Raw genomic sequence first — 19955 nt, forward strand, 5'->3', positions numbered from 1 at the left:
CGTTATATATGGAGAGTTTTTGGTATGCCAATCATACCTCAATAAAATGCTTTAAAAATTATTTTCATGTTTATCTCATCAAGGCTGTTTGCTTCTTGGAATATACATTATCTTAGACTAATGTGTATCAATAGCTGCTACATAAAACTGTATAGTAACTACTCATTATGTATTTGTTAATTATAAGTTTAAGTTTGTTCAGTATAATGATCCATTCTCATATAACTACCCAATCATCCACTGGTAGGCATAATGTTGGAAATACAGAAGTAAATGTCATTTTATGGGGGAAACATTATTCCCGAGTGAGAAGGGGAAACAATCAGAGGCAAATGAAAAAATAACTAGGCTTCATCTTTGTCCTTTCATCATTACCTATCTTGGTTTTTATTAAAGCACCATAGCTTTAATTAAGTGTATAGTCTGGAGTCACAGAACATGGAATCAAAATTTTAATCTACCATTTCTAGATAAGTGATTTTAACTTATAAGAGACTCTGTTTACTCCTTGCTAAAATGAATACAGAATTAATACCTACGAACAGGATTGCTTTTGTTAATTAAATAGGTTAGTTAGTTAACTTCTTAGTTACTACTATAAAGTAACTAATTTCTTAGTTAGTATTATAAAGTAATTAATTTATTACTTTATAAAGTAATTTCTTAGTTACTATTATAAACTATCTCACTTTATAATGGGAATCTGGATTTTTTTTACCGTACCTACTCTTTCATATTTTCTTTATTCTGTTGATACAACAATTGAATAGGAAATGACCCAACATAAGGGCTTATTTGAAACATAACCTAGTGACTCTATAAAGAGGAGAGTTTTCTTTTTCAGCATCTTCTCTTTTCAAGAGCTTCAATATATACATTATGTGTGTATCTCTGATGTTTGTGTATATTTGCTCCAAAAGAACAAAGTCCCAGCAGATTAAATTTATATTGTCACAGAATGAAAAAAATATCACAACATTTTTTATTGTGGCCATGATTAGTAAATTTTAAAAGATTATGTCAAAATATGTATTACATATCTCAAAGTGACACCCAGTAAATATCCCCACCTTCATACCAGGAAAAATTATGAGAAAACAAAGAGAAAGATACAAACCTTATTTATGATTAAGTCTAATGTGGAGGTTACAATTTGTCAGCCAAACTGACCCACTAGCTTAATCTCTGAATCAAGTAGATTACCCATTCAGTCACAGTGTAACTAAATGAAGGTAGCTTTCCCCCTCTTAAGGATCAGAACCCTCTCCTGTGGGAAACTCATGCCCAAGGGAAAGAAGGACATAACAGTGTTAATTAAGCATTGTTTTTAAAATCATTTCCAAGTTTCCCTTGGTGAAATTAGTTAAAGGGGGTTGGAGTGAGAAGAGTTTTAAGAGAATTCTTACTACTTGGAAAGAACCATCAGGAAGAGAGACTAAATAATGCCCCCATGATCATTACTCAGCTGCTTTTCCTTAACCTATCTGACTTAATCATTAAGACCATGATTAACCAAAGACAAGGTTATTTGTCTTGTTATAGGTGATTAACAGTCTTACAGCACAAGCCTGCTCCCACCTTCCTGATACTGCCCCTTGGAAAACAACCCCTCCCTTCTTTGAAAATGGTTAACATTTTGCTGTCTGGGGCTCTGAAATGATCTGAATAATACACTAATTAAATTTCATGTCAAATCTACTCTGCTCCAAGGCTGAAAATCTATTCTCTATTCCATTTCTCATCCCAAATTAGGTTTATCCAGATTACAACATAGCCTATCAGGAATTATCCAATTAATTTAAATGACTTAAGAAATTTAATAATAAAATGCACAAAGACATTCAATAATAAAATGTCAACACCACAGACATGCCATAAATTTGAATATAAGCCCCTTAGCAATATGAACTTTACAAGAAGGTATTAAAGTTCAAAGATTAAATCCTCTCACTAGTTAAATTTCAAGTCTGAAATAAAAATATCCTGCCTTAGTATATATGTTAAAGATCCAAAGGAATTAAAATCTGTCCCAATATCATATATCGCTTTGCCTTAGCCAAAGTGGTTCTTTAACCTCAGGCAGTGTTTGAGTTCTGTCAGCTGCTTGAATATGAGATATCTTTTGTTGGAACTATTGTGGTTCTTTTAGAGACCCAAACGTTGTATTAGCTTAAGGCCAAGTCTTGAGGTATCTCATATTGTTATTTAATAGGGCAAAAATATTACAGAACTCACAACTATTTGAAAACAAGCTTATTCCCACTCTGAGAGGAATTAAGTCTAGGCAAAATTATGTTTTCAGAATCAATCTCTTGGTGATGTCCAAGACTGTAGCAAAGATTCAGTGATATTTGAGGGAGCAAGTGTCTATGAAGATTTTTGTTTTCAAATGCATCATTCATCAAATGCATGATATTAAATCGGTTAATGACTTTTGTTCAGAATTAACAATGTGTGAACTTCAGTTGAACTCGCTGAACAGCAATGAGTGTTATTCAACTATAGATAGACTTTTGTTTAGCTTTATGTGTTTCCTATATCTGGGCTAAAAATATGCTTAAATCTCTTAGGTCCAAGAACCCTCCCCCCTAGGGAAGACTTTCAGGTGGTATTCATACGTCTTCAGCTAGTAAACAACATTTAGGAGAACATAACTAAAGCTAATATTTAAAATCTGAATCTTAGTTCCACTCAACCTACAGAGTACCTCTGTCTTGTTCTCCTTCAGGTGCTGCCTTTCTTCTCTTTAGATTTTTATATTTTTGTAGGCAAATTTGTAAGCCCATGTACATAAATGTTAGCAGCTTGAAATTAAATCATCATTTCTCCCCTATTCTTGATCCCATGATCAAGCTACATGCACTTAAGGTTAGTTCTTCTAAAGATTTCCTTGTCTATTTATGCCTATTCAAATTTAAAGGAATGGATCTAAAGTTACTTATCTAAATCTCATACTGATAATTTCTCAGTAGTTGCTAAGGCAAGCAAAACTCATTAGTTCAAAAGGTTTAGAAAGATTACATTATCTCAAAAACAAAACCATGCCTACTAGAAAAATGCATGTCTGTGTAGAGGAAAATAGCAGCCTTTCATTCTAAAGTTGTGTGCCTCTGCTACAGGCCCTCCAGGCTGGTTCCTTGCTGAAATTTGTTTGGGTAGTATATGCTTCTTGGACACTGCAGCAGTCTACTGAAATTACCCACAAATTTGCCAAGACTGGATACACAGCCCTCACTTCTGCTAAGGCCTAAAATTTACTACCTGTATTCAAGGTGACTCAGTGGATAGCCTTACTATAAGTAGGAGTCAAAATACTGTGTGGCTCCTTCTTTAGGTCAGAACAGTTTAAAATCATCTAATTACTCCAACAACCTGCTCAGCCACACTGAAGCCTCTACAAACTACCAAGTTCAAAATGCCCTGTCCACATATTAACCAATGTTTCTATACTGTACCTCACCACAGGACACTGACATGTTATTTTGGTCTGAAATTCTATTCCCTACTTTGTTTTTCTCCATTTCTGACCAATACCCAATTGTTGGAGACTTTGTGGCAACTCCCAAAATTGTCCCTCTATTCTCTGACAGAGTTGAGAAATAAAGGAATAAAAGATGGTGATTCAAGTATTACTTTTGTTGCTAATAGCTTAATTGGCAATGTTGCTTTGCAGATCAAAATGGGCCTGCAAACTGAACCCCAGATTGGGAAGACCCTAGACACACAGAGGCAATCCTGTAGTGGCAGGGACCCCCACATAGTGGAGGAGAGCCTGTCCTCTGGAAGATATGGGGAACCTATCTTCCAATAGAGACAAGTATAACTGAACTGAAGATGTCCAGTTCATTTTTCTGACTTTTTACAAAAGGCAAATAAGCCTACCTTTTCTTGACTAGAATGAGTAAAGAAAGGTGAAAAGTGAAGGCAAAACAGCTGTATGGGACTATTTTGTTACTTATATTTGAGTAGAGTGATGAAGAGAATCTCCTAAAAGCTCACAAACTAGTGAATGTATAACATGCAGTAACTTCCGGTTTTAGATATCATTTAATGCAAAAACCGATTACTAAATATTCAATAACATACTAAATTACTAAATATATAAATTGCTAAATATATAACAACAATTACTAAAACTACAAACTGTATCTTTAAAGAAAGTTTATGGAAACAAGTTATGGGCTTTTTTTTTTGCATTAATTACATCTGTAAGTCAAAGCAAGTATTTGATAAAATTCAAGCTTACATCTTTATTTCTACATGTGGATCCTAAAATAGTTATACTGATTGGTTTAACTTCTAGGAGATGGAGGGAAGATCTTTTTTGGAGAAATAGTGATTGTATTCGAGATTTAAATATAAACAAATAAACATTTTATGATGAATGGATAATTTCATTTAGGCAGAAATGTTTAGTTGCTTATCAGTCTTTCAAAAACTGAAGATTTTTCTATTGATATTTATTAAAGTTCAAAAATCAATACAATCTACTTTCCTTCTTCTTCTGTCAGTATAATTAATAAATTATTATTTTACCAAGGTCTAACTGATAACCAAAAGACATGTTAGGTCTGCCTAAATAGTAGAAAAGCTCATTTAGATGGCTGGTCGTTGGAGTTGAAGGGCATTTCAAAAATCATCCAGCCCAACCCTCTCACAGCTGTGTTAGGTCTCACAGCAAGGTATGTGGCAATAATGAGATGATACTCAGTTCTTCTGATTTCTGTTTCAGTACCCTTTATCTGTAGCAAATGGCCTCTTACTTTTTTTTGTACTACTACTGCCACATTCAAGATAATTTCAGTGAGCTCTCAGAAGAATCACATTAAATGATTCATTTGTGCATACTGATATCCTGAAATAGAATCAGCGTAGGGACAATCCTTGAGTCCTTAGGAGTATCAGGAGTTTGGCTGACAGCAAACCCTATCCTATTTTTCAGTTACAGGAGGTGCACTGAAGCTTGTTAACTCTGTGTCATGCAGCTCAGGAAACAGTGATAGCCTGAGTCAATCAAAGATTGAGCATTAACTCAATACTAGTTTCAGAACAGGTGTAGTTAATGTTGTACTCAGAAAGGAAAATACTTATTTCAATTAGTTCAATTCTGTTGACATGAAAGGATTTTATGAAATAATATGCTACAATATAGTAAGAATAATGTTTATGCACTGAAGATATTACAGAAGGTTGAAAGTTAACAATTTGGCAACAAACAAAATACGTCTTCTATGAAAAAATGTGTAGAAAATTTCTTACTTTATACGACTTCTGGAGTGCTGGGAAAGCTCCAGATCCCTAAACTATTTTTCTCATGAGAATGTTTCTGTATCTGAAATTCCACTGTTATAAATTATTGATTTACTTTTAACTTATTATTCTCTGTTAAAATGGAATTGTATCTTTATAAGATGGTACCTGAATAAGATAGAAGAGAAACAAAACAAAACAAAACAAAACAAAACCCTCTGGAGTAAGGAAGTATAGCTAATTACCAAACTCTAATTCACACAAAAGGGTTCATTCAAAAATAGCACATTCTAGGAAGTAGGGAGTCTAATCTATTATGGCACTGGACAAAAATAAGGCAGAAAGAAATTTTACTACATCCCTAATGTCTTGCATTAGCCTCACACTCTATTCACCCTCCACTTGAATTGATACACTGGTGATGGGTATGATAGTGGTCACTCTTCTTGAAACACAGCTTTATATCTATAAAGTTCATTGTTCTCCTTCTCCTTCCCCTCTCCCTCCTTCTCCTTCTTCTCCTTTTTTGGATGAGAGCTGATGCACCTGGACAAGTCTTAAAGTATTGTACACACATGCAGAAATCTGTACCATAACTGTTCTAGTCTGGAATGAGGAATCAATCTTCTTTCTTTTTTAAAATTTCAGTCTCTAGAAATAGAGTCTGATATCTCTCTGCCTCATCACTCTCTAAATTATAATATTATGAAGAAAGCCTCATCTCTAAGACACCTTTCCTTTGAAGACTCCCACAATGAACTACAACTTTCTCCTTATTGGCTGAACATGTCACAGCCTCAGTAATCAGAATGTATAGTGTATTAACGTAACTGCTGCTTTCTTTATTAATTCATTTGGACAACACTTATTTATTGAACAATGTAAAAATAAGTGTCTTGCAAGGAAATGAGAAACATTCTAGGTATTTTGTTCAGTCATAATTTTATACAGGGAACTGTGTAGATAGTACAGGACCTGAAAAGATAAAGAAGAAATGGTGAAGTGACATGAACAACAATTGGGAGGATAGTTAACATCCAGGATAGGATAGACACAGAGATGAAATAGTATTACTAGAACTCAGAAGCCAAACCACCTGTAACTATAGAGGGACTTCCAGGAAGGATCTGGACAAGTAACAAGGCAAACAGGGGAGATGCACCCGCTGCAGAAAAATCAACTTGAGAGGGAGCTAGAGAAAGAGGAATACCCTGGATTCTCCCCTTCTCTCTTTCATTTTCCAACAGTGCCTCAATGGCTAAACTAGTAGCCACTGAGCAAAACAAAAACAAAAAAACAAAAAAAACCCTAGAAAATAGAGTTTTCAGGAGAACAGTAAGGAATTAATTGAAATTCAAATAATAAAAATTGGTACAAATGCCAACTATGCACCAGGCACTCTTTTAAGTAATAGGAATTCAGTAATAAACAAAATTGACCAATTCCATGTCCTTGGGAGGTTTACATGTAGTACTTAATATGTACCAGTTACTCAAAATTACTGTAAATATACCAACATACTTTAAAAACACTAATCCATTAAACCTTATAAAACTCTATGGGGTGAATATTATTACTGTCTCTCCCATTGAGATGAGAAATGGAAAGACAGGGAGGTTGAATCCCTTCAGGCACAATGCTTACAAGTGACAGAGCCAGGATTCTAACCAAGCATTCTGGCTCAGAGTATGTTCTCTTTAATCTTATTCTACCTTATGATGCTTATAGTTTCTATCCTTTACTTCATATCATAAATTAAGATAACCATACACATAACATTGAGGAAATTTTTTAAAATCTTAAAGGGTTTACATACTAAGATTTAGAATATTTCAAACCCTTAGCATAAATTTGTTCACTACCCCCTGCAAATATAAAAATTATTTCAAACATAAGTGGATGGCCATGTATTATTAATGTTGCACAAAAGCATACTGAATTTCATGAGCAATAAAAAAAAAAAAAGAGAACTTCTAGGGAATGTTTCTACACCTCAGTTTTTAGGATTTTCAGATGGTGAGAACAAAGAATCAGAACCAGAAAATAGTATTGTAAATTAAATGTCACATGGAGATAGGGGGCCCCATAAGGGCAATGAGAATATTTGAATATAGAATATGAACTTAGCCTACTTTACAATTTCTCCATGGCTACACAAAATCAAAGAAAGCTAATAGAGGGATTTTCTAAATTACTGAGTGTAGCATTCTAAATGCTTGTTACAAGGCACCAGAAGAATTCACCAGAAGAGTCTATGCTGTGATTTCCTTCATAAATGTGTCAATGTGAAAGCATTTTGATGCAAAATACATTTTACCTCTTTCCCCCTTATGTATTCAGAGGATCAGAGATAACATTTGCAAAACCATCATTTATTGTGCAGTACTTCACATAGAACAATAAAACAAAAAAATGTTTCCTCATAAAAGACTGAGGCATTTTAACAGTAGTTTCTTTCCTCTATCCATGGTTCTTACAAGAATACTTGCTGTGCCTTGTCCCAAGTGAGTGGTACATCTTCTGGTTTAAAATTATATGTATGCAGGTCATAATGACTGACTATATGATCTTTGATTCTTTTTAACTTAAAAACAGCTCCTAAAGTTTAAAACAACTGAAGTGTGAACTGATGACTGTGGAATCCCTGTTGCTCTTTGTGAATGATATATGAAATGAAAATCTCTGCCTAGTGCATGGAATACTGACATCATGTAATTATAGCCATGCAAGCCAGCAGTCCATTTAGTCAGAAGGCCATTAGAAAAAGCACACCTGTTCTACAAGTAGTTCGGTCTGCATAAAGGATACTACATGAGGGGAGCCTTAGGTCTGCAGTCTAAACTTTTATTTTCCCATTCCCATTTCTCAGCTACAAGGTTTATGTTTAAAAGTCATTCACATCCCAAATTCCTTCTTATCCTAATTTCAAATAGGTGTAAAATTTAATTTCTTAAAAATATTGAAATTCTAGTTATCCACCTACACATTGTTACATAAAAGCAATTTTTAAAAACCTATGCACCTGTTTGTGGAACTCTCCTTTTGTTAATATTAAGAGGAACTGGGTGGGGCAGAACGTTGCAGATTATATGCATTACCTGATTGAAGAAGATGAAGATGCTTACAAAAAACAATTCTCTCAATACATAAAGAACAACATAACTCCAGACATGATGGAGGAGATGTATAAGAAAGCTCATGCTGCAATACGAGAGACTCCAGTGTATGAGAAGAAGCCTAAGAGAGAAGTTAAAAAGAAGAGGTAGAACCGCCCCAAAATGTCACTTGCCCAGAAGAAAGATCGGGTAGATCAGAAGAAAGCAAGCTTCCTTAGAGCTCAGGAACGGGCTGCTGAGAGTTAATAAACCAAACCACAATTTATATGAAGATTTTTCAGATAAAGACAGTAATAAACTTATTTAACAAGTAAAAAAAAAAAAAAAAAAAAAAGAGGAACTGGGGCTTCCCTGATGGCGCAGTGGTTAAGAATCCACCTGCCAATGCAGGGGACACGGGTTTGAGCCCTGGTCCGGAAAGATCCCACAGGCCACGGAGCAACTAAACCTGTGTGCCACAATTACTGAGCCTGCACTCTAGAGCCCACGAGCCACAACTACTGAGACCGTGTGTCACAACTACTGAAGCCTGCACGCCTAGAGCCCATGCTCCACAACAAGAGAAGCCACTGCAATGAGAAGCCCGTGCACCACAACAAAGAGTAGCCCTAACTCACCACAAATAGAGAAAGCCCGTGCGCAGCAACGAAGACCCAACGCAGCCAAAAAAAAATAATAATAATAAATAAATAATTAAAAAAATATATCAAGAGGAACTAAAGAGTAAAAAAGAGAACAGAGGCTTGACCATGATAATTGTCTTGAAATAAATGTGAGGCTTCCTTTATTTTCTAAAGACAAATAAGAATGTGGGTCTGCTATTCACAACTAAGAATTATTTATTGCAAAAATTCTGTAAATATATCTTTTTGTTTTAAGTAGTTGAGCATATCTAAATATGTTTTTAGGACTTCCCTGGTGGCACAGTGGTTAAGAATCTGTGTGCCAACGCAGGGGACATGGGTGCAATCCCTGGTCTGGGAAGATCCCACATGCTGCAGAGCAACTAAGCCAGTGCACCACAACTACTGAGCCTGTGCTCTAGAGCCCGCAAGCCACAACTACTGAGCCCACAAGCCACAATTACTGAAGCCTGTGCACTCTAGGGCTTGTGTGCCGCAACTACTGAAGCCCATGTGCCTAGAGCCCGTGCTCCACTGCAATGAGAAGCCCACACACTGCAACGAAGAGTAGCTCCTGCTTGCTACAACCAGAGAAAGCCCACGCACAGCAACAAAGACCCAACACAGCCAAAAATAAATAAACAAATAAAACTTGTACTTATCTTTAAAAAAAATAAATATGCTTTTAAATAAAATATGTACAAGTAAAATATTTCTTATAATTCTATGGTAGAATTGAACTCTTTATATTGGCATACTATATATATGTAGTGTAAATAAAAGTAATGATACTGATAAGAAAAAAACCAAAAATACATATTAGACCTTAAATACCCCAATACATGTTATCTTTATAAGTAGCCATCCTTGGAGTCTATGAATTTATTAAAATAATGTGATCACTGAAGTTAATTTTGAAATTGTCTTGAGACTTGTAAGACTCATAGAACTTAATACATTTTTTAATACAGGAAAAATCATATAACTTTTGTATAATATGATATTTAGGTAAGGGTCACTAAACATTGGAGACATTATGAAAGTCAACATCAGGAAGCACGTCTTTTATTAGCTTTACAATTTCATAGTAAATTAACTTATGACATGTTTCCCCTATAATTATCCACTAAAGTACAGGGATTTTTACGTCCAGAACTGGTACTCAGATTTAAACCCCCAAGACCACACTGGGCTTTGTAATGCAGGGGCAGAGAGTATACAAACCATATTTCTGCTCTAACTGCTGCCTCTTTGTCATGCTCACCTGTAGGGGGTACAAGAGGGAGAGAAAAGGCTAGAGGGAGAATAGACTCTCCTTTCTGTTTTCTACCTGTTGATTTTTCTTTCTTTTTCTATTTGCTTCCTATTTGATTCAATACAGTGACATAGTAGTAGGCCATTCACAACAGTGACAACCAGTGAACAGTTTGTTCTAGTAAGAGCATGATTCCTTTCCTAAAAAAGTCAACACTTTCAAAACCATCCTCATCATATACCTTCAGAGATGCCAGCACTCATGAAAGTCTGAATGAGCTTGAATAGAGGGTTAATATGCTAATATGTAAAATGTCTGGACCCATCCATAGGGCCCTCTGCTGGCTTTAAGAGTACCAGCTGAGTAGTACCTTCTCATCAGGAGTCCAGACTCATGTGGCTTTTCTTCCTATCTTTTAAGTTTTAATTAGCCCCTTCTCTTCTCTTTGTTCCACCAACCCTAGGTGGAGAGCTACCTTTTGCAGTTGCTACCTCCATGTACTTCATGTTTTTTTAATGCCTTGTCTTCAATGACAATTGTCCACTATTCTCCCATCCTTGTATATTTTTGCAATTCCTCCCATTAAGTGGAGTTACTTCTCTTCCTCCTGAATCTGAGTTGGCATTGCAACATGCTTTCACCAATAGCATGGGACAGAAATGAAGCAAGGCAACTTTATATTTGCTGTCTTAGAGTTTTGCACCACCATGTAAGAAGTCCAACTTTGCTGTTTTCAGAGAAGCAGACCCTGACATTTCAGCTACCCTAACTGAGATGCCAGACATGTGGATGAGCTGTTAGGATTTTCCGGCTCCAGCTGAGCTCCCAGTTGTATGAAGTTGCATGATTTATCCCAGTTGGACCATGTGGAATAGAAGGACAGCCCGGACGATCCCTGCCAACCCACAGAATCATTAGAAAAAAAAAATCATGATTGTGTTAAGTCATTAGGTAAAGGAGTAGTTGGTTACATAGTAGTATACAACTGATAAAGCCTTTTTAGTTCTTCAAGAACTAAACTTTATGATAAATGTTGTCTGTTAAAACAATTGTGTTTTTGTTTTTGTTTTATTTTAATTGGGGTATAGTTTTATACAAGGTAGTGTTAATTTCTACTGTTGTGCAGTTTCTGTTTCCTGGCTGGACCACGACAGATTCAAACATAAATACTGAAACCAATAAAATAATTTGTGCAAAATGAGATTATATGTTTTGCTAGTGTTTTCTACATGCTAAACTGGTATTTAAAAAATAACATTAATTCTAAGCCATAAAGAAAATAATTATAACAGGAATCTGATTTTCAGAAAAATTTAAAGAATTCGTTAAACAGGATAATGATGGGGTAGGCTAATAGCTACTTTTGAAGAAACAGCACATTTTATTAAAGGCAATGTTTGGTATTTAACTACACACCTACTATTTGTCTTAAATCTATTGTACAGGTCACTGATAATATATTAAACAGAATCACATTCAGGTCACGTTATATATTGTCTTCAGATGAAGACAATAAAGCTAATATTACGTTACCGATGAAACTATTATAATGAAACTGTTATAATACATTAATAGCATTTTTTATTGTAGGGTAAAATACTGTCAGTGTGAGGTGCTATGAATGGATAATAATTATGGCAGTGAGTGTTAACAGGTATGAGTTGATGGATAAATTGTAACTATAATGGGTTTAAAACATTGAGTCTTAATTTTGGTTTACGAGAAGATATCAATGAGAAATGATATTAGAAAGTTTGTAATAGTAAAAGGCCTAAGACAGACATTTTACTTTTCAAAGCATTTCAACAGAGGAGCTTATGATATTAAAGAAAACTGTCTTCCACAGACAGATCTGAGCAGGATTTAGCATAATTTTCTTGGAATCAGGTATTCCTAAGACCATCAAGACATAGAAAGAAAACATTCCCAGGAACCACATAGTATCAATTTATTTATATCAGAGCATTCTATCAAGGCAGGATTTTAGTACATCAAGATGCATAGAAGACCACCAAATCTGCAAGTATAAGGAGTATCTGAGCATGCAAAAATGTGAAAGGAATGAATCTCCAAATTTTACCCTCATGAGTCTTTAATAACAATCAGTCCTCAATCAGGGGAGAGGGGAGGATGCACAAGCCCTATAATAGCAATGGTATACTGTGTTTCCTTCTTCTTTTTCCTTTTAGTGAGTCTTCCCTAATACCCTCAGGTGAAAGAGCTGAAATAACTTCTTCCTGCTATGATTTTAACGTGTATATCTCATATAAAACCAATTTATACTCTTGTTTAAATACATATAATGCTTGAAATAAAGTTTCATGCCTATTTGTAACATCCTAAAACTAGGAATGCTGTGAGTTTCCTCCAGTGAGTACAAAGTGTGTGTGTGTCGGGGGGGGGGGCATAGTTAGAAATGAATAGTTGATAAACAGAGGTAGGAAGTAACTTCCACTTCTGCAAAATAGTACTGAAAAATATGTGTATGTGGGTAGGCAATTGGAAAAGACACACGGAGGACAATAAAGATAGTCAAATCATAGTCCTCTGTATGCCTGTCTGAATAAAAGCTCCACATCTGAAAAAAATGTAGCAAACAATCTGTAGTTTTTTGTGAAAGTTACTTTAATAGCATTTATAAGGTGCCTACTCTCTGCCAGGCATTGTTCTAAATTCTTTATACACATCAAGTAGATCAGTCCTCACAACATTATTACTTAACCACAATTATTACTACCATTTTATAGATGAAGAAACAAATAAATAGTAGGTAAAATCACTACTCATATCATATAGCTAATTAATGGTGCAGTCAGGATTTAAAAACAAGTTATGTATATACTGCTGTGACTATGCTTAAAATTATGCTGTTTTCGCTAAAACATGTGTTTGAGAAAGTTTCACCACCAAAATAATAAATCAAATTAGACAAAAAAGATGTTCTGCAACGTTTAACTTGTATATCAAGTCAATAAAAACCTATTTGCTTGAGTTCATTGTAAAAGGAGAAGAATTCTGACCATCAAAGGAGGAAAGAATTGTCTTTTTCATGATTAAAAAGTACACATATTTATATAAATAGCATAGAAAGCAGACATTTTTACAGTGAACACATATTGTGTCCAACATTTTAGGGTATGCACTCTATAATACAGTAATTTTCCACATTATGAGCCTGGGTTTCCTAAGGTAAAAACTAGGCAATAAACGTTTCCAGATTCGTTTGCTTCTGGTGTGCATGCATCTTCCTAGGTACTGCCAGTTCAAAGCAACCCAATGAGTCTTTAATTCAAAAGTGGTTGTAGTTGCATATTCTAGCAAACATTTGGGAGAGGTGCAACTATCTTTGAGGGTGGCAGAGGTGGTTTAATTTATTAACTATTTTGCTATGGTTAGAAACTTGTTATTCTTAAATGTTTGTATAAATGTTTTCGTATGTGTGTACAATATTGGCTAATATTTTCAAATCTTTCTCTCAGAAGATAGAGTCCCAGGGCTTACTTACTATGGGTATACTAATGTACATGGGATATTTAAATATTTTCATAAATGTCTTATTAACTTACACAACTCTGATCAGCTTTGAATGTCTTGAATACTGCCTTACCTTCAAGAGCATTAAATATTATCATTAAAAAATGCCAATCTGATGGGTGAAAAATGCTGTATTACACTTAATGCATATTTCTTTGTTCATATTTTATTTGCGTTCATATTTTATTATCCATGTGTATTTTGTTTTTAGTTTTCTGCTGATGTCCTTTAAGCATTTTGTTTGTATTCTTTTATTTGTTTTCTCTTTTACATTTGCAAGCTAGAAATATATTAAATATGTTAACTCTTGTTTCATATTGGTTAAAAGTAGTTGTATATTTGTTTTAGAAAAAAATAAATTATAATTACAGGTGTTGATGATGGTAACAATAATAATTATAATTTTGTTTACTGTTTTACTTTTCATGTACAACATCCCCTGAGAAGTGGAGAAACAACTTTGGTTATTCATGTTTTATTTTTAAGTTATTTTTGAAAAGCACTTATTTGTTCAAACCATAACAATGGTTTTAGAATTCAAAGAGCTAACAAAAGGCTAGAATATGCAAGGAAAATTTAGGTATTGAAAGCTTATTCTTACATAAATATAAGTGAAATGACATATGTTAAAGTATATATAAAAACATGATTTTATTAACTCACAAATATGTATTAAGTACTATTTATGCTGTTTTTTATTGGTAAAATAAAAGATACAAAATGAATCATAATGAAATTTTTCTTAATGCACTTTTGCTTGGTAAATGAATAATAGTTTAAAAAACACTTAATAGTTTTAAAAATACTATTTGAAAATGTTCTATTGTTTTACCACCATAAAAATTCAATTAGTGAAATCAATGTCAGTTTTTTCAGTGGGCTTTTTTTCTTTTTTCAGAAATGTTGCTATACTTCTTTCTACACAACAAATACAATGACTGAGCAATTCTAACAAGGGGATACACATGGAGTTCCTGAAAGGGAGGAAGAACAAGAAAAAAGAAAGAACTATGGAAAAATAATCAAGCGTCCTGTGCAGATGGGAAAAGGAAGTCTAGCCAGAGGAAGTATTTAATTCTAAATTATGAAACTTAATTTTCACAACATGCTCTGGTTCATGTGGGCTGGCATTAATAAACAATGACCCGATTAAAAAAGATAGGTGAAAAAAAAAAAAAAAGATAGGTGTGTGATGTTGGGTCTTCCATGAGAAAATGTTTATCAGCACCAGATGAGTATCTGAGGAATGCCACATTGAAGTCTGTCAAAGGAGATGTGGAAAATCTTGGAGTCTAATGGTTAGGTAATGGAATCAGTAATGCTTACTTTTTTTTTTTCAGAACTGAGACTAATTTGCTGTCTTGGTTTTAACTCTCAAATTTTACTAGTTAGAATGTACAAACTAAAAATAACTGAAGCTGACACTTTGATCAAGATGTGGATTATGGTAGAGGAATGGAGTGTGGACAACTTTGTGGCTGATAAGCATTTAAATGTAGACCAAACAATGTGTGCATTTTTTTTCTTTTTGTAAGTTAGAATAATAAGTGTCCAATTTTTGCCCTTCTCTTTCCCTGTGAGAAACAGGAAAGGGCATATCCCTCATATTGTCTATTTAAAAATATAACTGGGAGCATAAATTTTACAGTGGTTAGAGTAGGTGATTTGAAGCGTTTTATGCATTTTCATGAAAACCTCAAGGTCTGCCTGTTTATTCTGTTTAGAAGGACTTTAAAAATCTATATAGGAATTTGGAGTGCTGCACTTTTGTATGGGCAAGGGAATGTAGGAAAAGGATTATCTACAATTTGGCATGTTTATCAGGTAGGGACCAATGTGAAATCGATGTTATCGGGATATAACAATGCAAATTATTAAGCAATAATATTGAACAAAAACAGCTGGTATATTATATGATTGTTTACTTATAAGAAGGAAATTAATTGGTTTTGTGAATACATACTTCAGAAATAGACATTGAAGCAAAAATTCCAAATGAAGACTTGTGAAATGAGTTTTGTTTAGTTGTCCATTGATTAACACACATCAGTATAAAGAATAAAACTACTAATCTCAATTCTGAATTTTACTTATGATAAATATATTCTAAATTTTGTGCACGTGTCCTCTTAGAATCAAGCATTCAAATTTTTATTGCTACTATATATATTTTTTCTCTGATTATCTATCTATCCAATTTTTTTGTCATGCAGTCAAAAATCTGGATAACTAATGATACAACAAATGACAGATTTCAATTTGTCTTAACATTTAGATCGATATCAAAGATAACATACAGAAGATCAGTAACAAATCAATTTTTAAAAGTTTAGCAATAAATATGCCTCTTCTAAACCGCCAATCATAGCATTCACTTGACACCTAATTACATCTCCTCTTAATTTTAGTCAATTGGCAAATATTTTGAGTAGTTACTCTGTGAAAATGACCATGTGGATATAAACACATGTTAAAAATTGTTTCCCACTTACCTCTCTTAACTGAGTGCATCTTATTTCTTTGAGATGATCACTTTCTCCATCAAAGTACATGCTGTAAACATTTTATCATTTTTCCCCACGTAAGTACTAAATAACTGCTATATCGTACAGTAGGTACCTAAATAATTCATTTTATAACAAGACAAATGAGGAGTCACAGAGTTTTAAGTACAAATATTGCTATGTGTGTGGGTTTGAAAGTTCTTGTGAGCTAACATGATGGATTTCAGCTAGGCAAAGTTAAACACATGTATTTGTTCAAGAACTAATTGTTCTATAATTTATAGGTGGCAAGTTGGAATTCAGAGACTCGATCTATTTGATCAACTAGAATATACTTAAACTAAAATTGTCATGCTACTTTTTATTCCCAGAATTAGTGGCTATTTACTTTTTAACACGCTTTTATCTTTAGTGTTACTGTTTGAGAAATCAAAGACTACTACCTTCCAGATACAAGTTTGTTTGTTTTAAAAATGTAATGAAAGTATATCGTTCTATCTAGTATGTACATACATTCTTAACTGTGCTGTTAAATTTCCCTTTTATAATTTAAATATGGTTATAAATTGTTTTGATTACATTCTGCACCATAACAAACCAGCCTAAGATGTAACTGCTTAAAATAAGTGTTGACAAAATACCCACAGCCTGCGGCCTGGTTTTGTACAACCTGTTAGTTAAGCATGATTTTCACACTTTTTAAAGAACAGGGACCGTATGTGGATCACAAATCCTAAAACATTTAATATATGACCCTTTGCAAAAATGGGTCAATAGCTGGCTTAAACCAACCACCATTTTTTTAATATATCACAATTTGGATGGGGCTCAGCTGACTGATTTCTTTACTAGTCTTGCTTCAGGTCTCTCAGGTGGTTGCAGTCAGATGGTAGCTGGGATTCAGCTGATGTTGGTTAACTATAACCTTGTACTTCTCCATGTGGCTTTTCTCTCCGGTTGTTACCTCATCATCCAGGACCTCTCCACATGGACTTCTCTGTTTACAGGGTAGTCTGGATTTCCTGCACGACGTCTTACAGCCCCAAAAGCATAAAAAAGGAAGCTGCCTTAATGCTCTTCTTTTTTTTCGTGGGGTGGGTGGTTGGAGATCTTCCATGTACCCCCCTTTTTTTTTTTTTCCCTTGTTGGTTTATTTTAAATATAGCAGTGTGTACATGTCAATCCCAAGCTCCCTATCCCTGCCCCCCACCCTTCGCCCCTGGTAACCATAAGTTCGTTTTCTAAGTCTCTGAGTCTGTTTCTGTTTTGTAAATAAGTTCATTTGTATCTTTTTTTTTTTTTTTTTAGATTCTGCATATAAGCGAGATCATACAATATTTCTCTTTCTCTGTCTGACTTAGATCTCTCAGTATGACAATCTCTAGGTCCAACCATGTTGCTGCAAATGGCATTATTTCATTATTTATCATGGCTGAGTAATATTCCATTATACACATGTACCGCATTTTCTTTATCCATTCCTCTGTCGATGGACATTTAGGTTGCTTCCATGTCTTGGCTATTGTAAACAGTGCTGCAATGAACACTGGGGTGCAGGTATCTTTCGGACCATGTTTTTCTCTGTATATATGTCCAGGAATGGGATTGCTAGATCATATGGTAGCTCTATTTTTAGTTTTTTAAGGGACCTCCATACTGTTCTCCACAGTGGCTGTACCAATTTACATTCCCATCAATAGTGTAGGAGGGTTCTCTTCTCTCCATACCCTCTCCAGCATTTATTTTGTGGATTTTTTTTGATGAGAGCCATTTTGACTGGTGTGAGGTGATATCTCATTGTAGTTTTGATTTACATTTCTCTAATAATTAATGATGCTGAACATCTTTTCATGTGCCTCTTGGTCATCTGTATATCTTCTTTGGAGAAATGTCTATTTAGGTCTTCTGCCTATTTTTTGATTGGGTTGTTTGTTTTGATGATATTAAGCCACATGAGCTGTTTGTAAATTTTGGAGACTAATCTTTTGTCAGTCACATCATTTGCAAATATTTTCTCCCACTCTGACTTAATGCTCTTCTTAATGCCTGGGCTCAGAACTTCCAGAATGCCACTTCCTCTGCATTCTATTTATTAAATTAGTCACAATTCTAGCCTGAATTCAACTGGAAAGACCCACCTCCTGATTTATGGAGTACCATTTGCATACTGTGAGGGGCAGATGTTTTGAGACCATCCACCTCCTGGCCATAACAATTTATTTCCTTCCATGTGCCATGTATACCCATTCCTTACTAGATGCCCCAAAGTATTGTCCCTTTACAGCATCAGCTTGAATTCTAGAATTCCCTAGTCTAAATAAGGAGCAGCGTGGATGAGGCTCCTCTGGTGTAATTTCTGTTTCACCTCCTTGGATACTGACACTTTTGAACTAGGAACCTTTGAAATAGGGAGTTTTCTGTACTCCATTCACCCAACATATAACAGCGAGCAGGGACAAAGAATCTGTAGTTGGCTCTCACACAAATAAGTGGAAAGTAGTAGGAAGAGAGGAATAATCAGCTCAAAGCAATTTTAATAAGCAACTGGATATATATATATCTAGTTCCTTGATTAGAGCTTCCAGCTCCATTAAAGTGGTTCCCCACAGATGTTGGCTCCAATCTCCAGCACTCACTTTGTCCTCTGAGTTAACCTCACTTTTGTATAAGAAATGACTCATGTTTGCAACTCAGTAACTTTTTCAGCCTGCATCCTGCTTATAGATTCTGAGGTTCCAGGGCGACTCTTGCCATTATGAATTTCATCTGTTCCTTTCAGAACACTGTGATATAATTCCTTTAATAATATTTATGGATTTTTGTGTGTCAAATTATAATAAAATCCTTTAGATTTAAAAAAAATACCACTCCTTTCTTTCAAAGGTGAAATCCTAGCCACCTTGGACCTCCTGTGAGGCTGTTGAGGTAAAGTGTCCTTAAGATTCTTAGAAATCCTATTTTTGACCAAGAGACTTTTTCATGTAGGTGAAAATGTCTAGAGATAACAAATTAGATTTTTCTTAGGTTTAACAAAGGCGTTTACACTAATCCTTGATCTAAAATTTACCCTGAGGTTAGGTTTTACTGGCAATGGCCCAGATTTGACCTTTACTCTGAGGCTACTGCCTACTTTATTTCCTTTTCCTTCTAGAAAAACTGAAAATAAGACAAAGTTTTATTTTTGGAGTTAGAACATTCCAGCTTCTTTATGTTTCCTCTAAATTATCCTGCCAAATTGAGCAGTCCCTTTTTAGCTCATCTGGCTTCTATACTTCATCATCGACAGATTTTATTTTATTTTTAACCAAACAAAACCATAAAACAGTTTACATTCTCAACATTCTGCCTCGATATCTCATTAGCCAGACCAACAAGTTTTATAGGTTTCCTTTCAATCTTTCGTGATGCCTTCGTTGACTGTTTCATTATTTAGTTTTGTTTATTATAACTTAGGTCTCTTTCTTTCCAGCTCAAATAATTTCCTTCTTTCCTTCAATTCTAAGTCTTCTCAAGGTGCTTCCAGCTTCCACCCACCACACTGTCCTAAAATGAATGACACATTTTAAGGTTTTTTTTTTTTTTGGTGTGACAGCCATACACCATTTCTATATAACAGTCTATTTCACTTCAATATTGTCAAATAACAGATAACTCCAAAATTTGGTGGTTTATA

Source organism: Balaenoptera acutorostrata, chromosome 17, assembly GCF_949987535.1.
Source record: "Balaenoptera acutorostrata chromosome 17, mBalAcu1.1, whole genome shotgun sequence".
In the NCBI taxonomy this organism is placed as follows: Eukaryota; Metazoa; Chordata; class Mammalia; order Artiodactyla; family Balaenopteridae; genus Balaenoptera; species Balaenoptera acutorostrata.